The following is an 8,264-nucleotide window of genomic DNA, read 5'->3' as shown; positions in this document are numbered from 1 at the left end:
TCAAAAAAATAAAAGTAAAAAACAAATTAAAACAAACAAAAAAATGATAAAAAGTTTGTTTCTAGCAAGAGGTCAGAAAGAAAAGCAAATTTTCAGACAACAACCAACTTTGGTTTTTATCTGTACTGGACATGTATAAGCTTTTTTTTTTTTTGGTCATTTGTTCACTAAACAATACAGTATAACAACTATTGCATAGCATTTATATGTTTTTTGTTTTGTTTTGCTTCTTTGAGACAGAGTCTCATTCTGTCGCCCAGGCTGAAGGGCAGTGGTGCGATCTCAGCTCACTGCAACCTCCACCTGGGTTCAAGCGATTCTCCTGCCTCAGCCTTCTGAGTAGCTGGGATTACAGGCATGTGCCACCACACTTGGTTAATTTTTGTATTTTTACTAGAGATGGGGTTTCACCATGTTGGCCAGGCTGGTCTCAAACTCCTGACCTCAGGTGATCTGCCCACGTGGGCCTCCCAAAGTGTTGGGATTACAGGCATGAGCCACTGCACCTGGTCTGATTTTTGTATTTTTTGTAGAGACAGGATTTTGCCAGGTTGCCCAAGCTGGTCTCGAATTTCTAACCTCGAGTGATCTACCCATCTCGGCCTCTGAAAGTGCTGGGATTACAGGCGTGAGCCACCACACACGGCCAGTGTGCATGTTGTTATTAGGTACCCTGAGTAACCTAGACATGACTTAAAGTACACAGGAAGGTGTATGTAAGTTATATGCAAATAGTACACATTTTATATCAGGGGTTTGAACATCCTCAGATTTTGGGGTGTGTGTTTGTGTGTGTGTCTGTGTGTGTGTCTGTGTGTGTGTGTGTTTTGTAAGACAGAGTCTCACTCTGTGTCCCAGGCTGGAGTGCCCTGGCGCAATCTCTGCTCACTGCAACCCCTGCCTCCCGGGTTCAAGCGATTCTCCTGCCTCAGCCTCCTGAGTAGCTGGGATTAGAGGTGATTGCCACCAAGCCTGGCTAATTTTTTTTTTTTTTTGTTAGATAGAGTCTTGCCCTGTTTCAACCAGGCTGGAGTGCTGTGCCATGATCTCGGCTCACTGCAACCTCCGCCTCCCAGGTTCAAGTGATTCTTCTGCCTCAGCCTCCCGAGTAGCTGGGATTACAGGCACCCGCCACCATGCCGGCTAATTTTTGTATTTTTATTAGAGATGGAGTTTCACCATGTTGGCCAGGCTGGTCTCGAACTCCTGACCTCAGGTAATCCTCAGCCCACCTCAGGCCCACCTTGGCCTCCCAAAGTGCTGGGATTACAGGCATGAGCCACCGCACCAGGCCCCAGCTAATTTCTTGGGGTTTTTAGTAGAGATGGGTTTTCACCATGTTGGCCAGGCTGGTCTCAAACGCCTGACATCAAGTGATCCACCCGCCTCTGCTTCCCAAAGTGCTGGGATTACAAACGTGAGCCACCGCGCCTGGCTAATCCTCAAATTTTGATATCCAAGTGAGGTCCTGGAACCAATTCCCCATGGACATGCGAGAAAATTGTAATAGTAAGACATCAAAAGGTAAGAAAGGAATAACATTTTCAATCAAATGAGAATTGCTATATTGTAAGTGTGTATCTTCATACACAAACTCATGTAACAGGAAATATAATTGTATTTTTCTATAACTCAGTTTAACAATTTAATTTTTATTATTCCCATCAGCACCATAGGAAAAATAACAATGAAAAAACCTGTTGTTATTCCCAGACCAGGAAATCTTTATGTAGTCTGAGGATGGGGTAGCCTGTTTACTTGTCATCAGTTCTACCAAATCTATCGGCCATAGCCTTTTTGTCGTCGTCGTTGTTGTTGTTGTTGTTGTTGTTGTTTGAGACAAGGGTCTCACTCTGTCACCTGGACCGGAGTGTGGTAACATGATCATAGCTCACTGCAGCCTCAAGCTCCTGGCCTCAAGGGATTCTCCCACCTCAGCCTCCCAAAGCACTGAGATACACATAAGCCATGGTGCCTGGCTATAGCCTGAGTTTTGTTGGACCCACCTGAGGCTTAGGTTTTAAAATTCAAAAGCTGGCCAGGCATGGTGGCTTAAGCCAGTAATCCCTGCACTTGGGAGGCTGAGGTGAGTGGATTGCCTGAACTCAGGCGTCTGAGACCAGCCTGGCCGACATGGCAAAACTCTGTTTCTACTAAAAATACAAAAATTAGCCCAGTATGGTGGTGTGCACCTCTTGTCCTAGCTACTCAGGGGGCTGAGGCAGGAGGATCGCTTGAGCCTTGGGAGGTTGAGGTTGCAGTGAGCCATAATCTCCAGCCTCGGTAACAGAGGGAGACCCTGTCTCCAAAAAAAGAAAAAAAGCAAAAGCTGTGGCTGTGGCTCACACCTCTAATCTCATCACTCTGGGAGGCCAAGGCTGGAGGATGCCTTGAGACCAAGAGTTCAAGACTAGCCTGGACAACATAGGAGACCTTGTCTCTACAAAAACGTTTTAAGAATGACTAGGTGGGGTGGTACACACATGTAGCCCTGGCTACTCAGGAGGCTGAGGTGGAAGGATCACTTGAGCCCAGGAGCTGGAGGTTACAGCGAACTATGATCACACTGCCGTACTCCAGCCTGGACAAGAGAGCAAGGCTTTGTCTCTCTCTCCTCTTTTTTTTTTTTTTTTTTTTTTAAACATTTTCTTTTTTTTATTTCAGAAGGGAACTAGAGTGAAACCCTTTTCCTTAAAAAAAAAAAAAAAAAAAAAAAACAACACAAAAGCTGACAACTTATTCCTTTCTTCCCTCATTCCCCTAACCTGCTACCATGTCAATGGCATTAGTCAGGAATGCTTTTGGCTGCGAATAACAGAACGTTTGAATACCAGAGGCTTTAGTGATTGAAGATTGTTTCTCTGGGGTTTTTGTTTTTTGGTTTTTTTTATTGAGATGGAGCCTCACTCTGTCGCCAGGCTGAAGTGCAGTGGTGCGATCTCAGCTCACTGTAACCTCTGCCTCCCGGATTCAAGCAATTCTCCTGCCTCAGCCTCCCAAGTAGCTGGGATTACAGGCCCCCGCCACCACGCCCGGCTAATTTTTGTATTTTTAGTAGAGACAGGGTTTCACCATCTTGGCCAGGCTGGTCTCAATCTCTTGACCTCATGATCCACTCGCCTTGGCCTCCCAAGTGCTGGGATTACGGGGTGAGCCACCGCGCCCAGCCTTTTTCTGTTACATAACAAGAAGGCAGGCTGGTACTGGTCCAGTGAGGTCAGAGCGATAACTTGGCCTTTTGCTCGTGTCTGCGGGAAAGCTTTTGCAGCTCCAGCCATCGTGCCAGTGCTTAAGTCACGAACATTGAAGGACAAAGCAAGAGCTTTTCCAGAGCTCCCCAGTGGATTCCTGCATTTTTCTCTTTGGCCCTGATTGTGTTATAGGGCATAATTGCAAAGGAAATTACTTCTTATCCAAGTCCCTCACCTTATGATAATGGGATCTGGGTATTTGTCTAGATTTAATTCCACAGAAAAAGAACTCCCTTTTTTTTTTTTCTGAGATGGAGTCTCGCTCTGTTGCCCAGGCTGGAGTGAGTGGCGCCATCTCGGCTCACTGCAAGCTCCACTCTCAGGTTCATGCCGTTCTCCTGCCTCAGCCTCCCGAGTAGCTGGGATTACAGGTGCCCGCCACCATGCCCGGCTAATTTTTTGGATTTTTAGTAGAGACGGGGTTTCACCGTGTTAGCCAGGATGGTCTCGGTCTCCTGACCTCGTGATCCGCCCACCTCAGCCTCCCAAAGTGCTGGGATTACAGGCGTGAGCCACCACCCCCGGCCCCAGGAACTCCCTCTTACAAAGCAATTCAGGGCTATGGTGGTTTAAAAATATTATCGACCAGGCATGGTGGCTCACACCTGGGAGGCTGAGGTGAGAGGATCACTTGAGGCCAGGAGTTCAAGGCCAGCCTGGGCACATATAGTGAGACCTCATCTCTACTGAAAAAAAGTCAGCACGCCTGACTGTGCACAGTGGCCAGACCCCACGCGCATGGGCAGGCCCGGAAAAGGCAGCACAAGTTCCGACTCCAGTCTGTGGGCCTGGCAGCCTGGCCCCCAACCTTCAGGATCTCCCAGGCCTGAAGGTGGGGCTTCACCAGGGACCTATCCCCTTCCACCCAGGAACGTGTCTGCCTCCTGTTCCCATTCATGGTGCCCAGGCTGTAGGTGCCAAGAGGTGCCTGCAGGCTGGCATCGAGCTGCCCTCAGTCTCCCATTGGCTTCCCTCTTATGCTTGTCAGCACCCAAAGTCTGGAGGGGGCTGAGATGGCCGGGGACTGGTGTGTCAGCACTGCTTTGAGTATGTGCACACCTGGCCAGGCTGTGACAGCACCCAGGCTCAGCCCCAACTTTGCTCTGAGATTGGAGCAGGTGCCAACAGCAGGGAGAAGCCAGACAGCAAGAGCAGGCGCTTCTGAGCCCATGAGGGCTGGCGGGGCCCCCAAGAGTGCAGGGATGCCTCGGTCTGCAGCTGCGGTTTGGGCAGCTGCAGCTGTGTCCAAGGTGGGGAGGGGTGGGGCTCCTGCCTGCTACCTGGAGCAGGAGGCCCAGATCTGCAGCCACAATTTGGGCAGCTGCACCTGGGGAGCTCCCGCCCCACCAACTCGAAAGGGGCTGGGCTCCCACCTGTCTCTGGTTCCCACTGGTCCCGTGGAGTGTGCAGCCCTGGCCATGCCTCCCTGCTGCAGCCGGCGTGATGACAGTAGCCGCTCCAGATGGGCCACCTGCTGCCATCAGGAGAATCACTTGAGTCCAGGAGTTGAGCTGGCAATGAGCTATGAATACGCCACTGCACTCCAGTCTGGGTGACAGAGCAAGAAATAATAAATAAATACAGTATGAATTGTTTGACATACCTTTCTTCAAAAAATGATTCCTTCCCTTAACTGCAGCCGTGATTAAAAAAAGGAAACAAAATGATACCTACTTTCTCTCCCCTTTTGAGTGGGGCCATATTTAATGACTTGCTTTTGATGAAAATGTGGCAGAAGTGTGAGACTTCCAAGACGAGGTCATCAAAAACATGGCAGCTTTCATTTTGTTTCCTCGTACATCACTCGTCCTGGGGAAAGCAGCTGCCGTGTCATGAGAACACTGAAGCAGCTCAGGAACTGAGGCCTCCTGCCCACAGCCAGCGCTGACTTTCCAGCCCCGTTCAAACATTCAGATCCTGCAGCCGCAGCTGACACCTTTGCTAGAACCTGAGGAGAGCCCTGCCGGACCCACCCAGCTAAGCTACCCCCGAATTCCTCACCCACAGGAGCTATGTGAGATAATTTATTACGTAAGATAATACATGTTTATTGTCATTTGAGTAATTGTCATTTTGGAGTAATTTGTTACACAGCCATAGATAACACATTACGGCTCCTCAAGTCTTTCGAAAAGCCTGGATCCAGGGCGATGTGCTCACCTGCATCCACTTGCCTGAGTCCCTCTTTCTTCTCCCCTGTAGAGTTTTCCTGCTGGAATAACATTTCCATTCCCTCTGCTCGCCAGGGACATGACTTCCGTTGAGCTAGGTGCCTCATCTGATGGGTCTCGTATGCCTTTAAAAAAGGGCAGATTCAGCTGGGCGCGGTGACTCATGCCTGTAATCCCAGCACTTTGGTAGGCCGAGGCGGGTAGATCACACGGTCAGGAGTTCAAGACCAGCCTGGCCAATATGCTGAAACCCTGTCTCTACTAAAAATACAAAAATTAGCCGGGCGTGGTGGCGGGCACCTGTAGTTCCAGCTACTCAGGAGGCTGAGGCAGGAGAATCGCTTGAACCCGGGAGGCGGATGTTGCAGTGAGCCGAGATCGCACCATTGCACTCCAGCCTGGGCAACAAGAGTGAAACTCTGTCTCTAAATAAATAAATAAATAAAAGGCAGAGCCACCAACTCAGCTTAAAAGCAACAGGAGCCTAACGGCCAGCCATGCCATCTGTCATCTTCCTTCTCAGACGATATAGGCCAGTTTCAGGGCGTTGGTTGTCCACCCAAGGGGTAAGATGATCACCAACTGATCTAGGCTCTTTGGGGACTCTATGGCTCTTTTTTTTTCTTTAACATCAATAGAGACAGGGTCTCCTTATGTAGCCCAGGCTGGTCTCAAACTCCTGGGCTCAAGCAATCCTCCCACCTTAGCCTCCCAAAGTGCTGAGATTACAGGTGTGAACCACCACGCCCAGCTTTTTTTTTTTTTGAGACGGAGTCTCGCTCTGTCGCCCAGGTTGGAGTGCAGTGGTGCAATCTCTGCTCACTGCAAGCTCCGCCTCCCAGGTTCAAGCGATTCTCCTTCCTCAGCCTCCCGAGTAGCTGGGACTACAGGCTCCCGCTACCACACCCAGCTAATTTTTTGTATTTTTAGTAGAGACGGGGTTTCACCATGTTGGCCAGGATGGTCTCGATCTCCTGACCTCGTGATCCACCCGCCTCGGCCTCCCAAAGTGCTGGGATTACAGGTGTGAGCCACTGCACCCGGCCTCTTTTCTTTTTTAAAAAAAGAATTAAAAATCTTAAAACTTTATGGGACACTTTACGAATTTTAGTTCATCCTTGAGCAAGGGCCATGCTAATCTTCTTTGTATTGTTCCCATTTTAATATATGTGCTGCTGAAGCAAGCATGGCCACCATTCTTTTTTTTTTTTTTTTTTCTGAGACACAGTCTTGCTCTATCACCCAGGCTGGAGTGCAGTGGTGCAATCTCAGCTCACTGCAACCTCTGCCTCCTGGGTTTAAGGGATTCTCCTGCCTCAGCCTCCCGAGTAGCTGGGATTATGGGTGAGTGCCACCATACCCTGCTAATTTTTGTATTTTTAGTAGAGACGAGGTTTCACCATGTTGGTCAGGCTGGTCTCAAACTCCTGACCTCAAGTGATCCTCCCGCCTCAGCCTCCCAAACTGCTGGGATTACAGGTGTGAGCCACCGTGCCTGGCCCTCAGTTCCAATTCTAGTCTAGGGTTAGTGTTTTGTTTTGTTTTTTTCTATTTGTTTTTTTGAGTCATATCAAATAGATATGAGACCCCTGGAATTCTAAGACATCCTGGATGAACTCCACAAATAACTGATACTAACCTTGAGCCAGAAATAGTTGTACAGTAGCTTTACTATCCTATAATTCAAGGTTATTTTTATTGTTAGCCTGTTTCATCTGCAGTAGCAAAATCTAGTTTCAGTTAAATTGGTTTCCTCAAGCACTAAGTGATGCCTACATTCTAAGGGGACTTACTCTAGCACACACACATCCTGCCTCGGGAGGCACCTGAGCTTTGTCATCTACCCACACAACGATCCTTGAATTATCCTCATGGTCTCTGGGCTGCTTCGCCCCCTCCAAGACAGCAGGGGGCGTTCTCCCGCGTTCTCATCTGTAGGGTGCCTTCATGCCTAAGGGTTGTCTGGTCTACCGGTCTGTGTCACCCCTGAGCATACAGGAAATGTTGGGGCAAGGAAAACTCGGAGTTTACCTGAGGCTGTCACCCTTGCTATGTTGTTTTGGAGCTTGCAGGGGTCTGGGGCTCAAGGTGTCGTTCTCTAGGAGCTCACACTGCACCTGAACTTGTAATGCTGCTTTTATTTGAGATGGAGTCTCACTCTGTCACCCAGGATGGAGTGCAGTGGTGCAATCTCGGCTCATGGCAAACTCTGCCTCCCAGGTTTAAGTGATCCTTTTGCCTCAGCCCCCTGAGTAGCTGGGATTACAGGTGCCTGCCACCACGCCCGGCTAATTTTTGTATTTTTAGTAGAGATGGGGTTTCACCATATTGGTCAGGCTGGTCTTGAACTCCTGACCTCAGGTGATCAGCCTGCCTCAACCTCCCAAAGTGCTGGGATTACAGGTGTGAGCCACCGCGCCTGGCCATGAACTTGTAATGCTGCTTCTTCACCACCTCTTCCGACCCAGGGAGTCTTTATTTGGTTTGAGGTCGGGGAACCCTGTCTCACTCAACATCAGGTCTTCTTTTTTTTTTTTTTTTGAGACGGAGTCTTGCTCTGTCGCCCAGGCTGGAGTGCAGTGGCGTGATCTCAGCTCACTGCAAGCTCCGCCTCCTGGGTTCACGCCATTCTCCTGCCTCAGCCTCCCGAGTAGCTGGGACTACAGGTGCCGCCACCATGCCCGGCTAATTTTTTTTGTATTTTTAGTAGAGACGGGGTTTCTCCGTGTTAACCAGGATGGTCTCGATCTCCTGACCTCGTGATCCACCCACCTCAGCTTCCTAAAGTGCTGGGATTACAGGCGTGAGCCACTGCGCCCGGCTTCTTTTTTTTTTTTTTTGA

At 49.3% G+C, this 8,264-nt stretch overlaps 1 non-coding gene across 1 annotated transcript; it reads right to left on the bottom strand.

Moving 5' to 3' along the window:
- Positions 1–6,504: 6,504 nt before the first annotated feature.
- On the bottom strand, positions 6,505–6,606 carry LOC116273923. Its single transcript, XR_004182426.1, has one exon. It is a non-coding gene; the product is annotated as a U6 spliceosomal RNA (small nuclear RNA).
- Between the last annotated feature and the right edge of the window lie 1,658 nt (positions 6,607–8,264).

This window comes from Papio anubis, chromosome 2, assembly GCF_008728515.1.
Source record: "Papio anubis isolate 15944 chromosome 2, Panubis1.0, whole genome shotgun sequence".
Lineage (NCBI taxonomy): Eukaryota > Metazoa > Chordata > Mammalia > Primates > Cercopithecidae > Papio > Papio anubis.
This window is presented reverse-complemented; position numbering and strand designations above follow the sequence as displayed.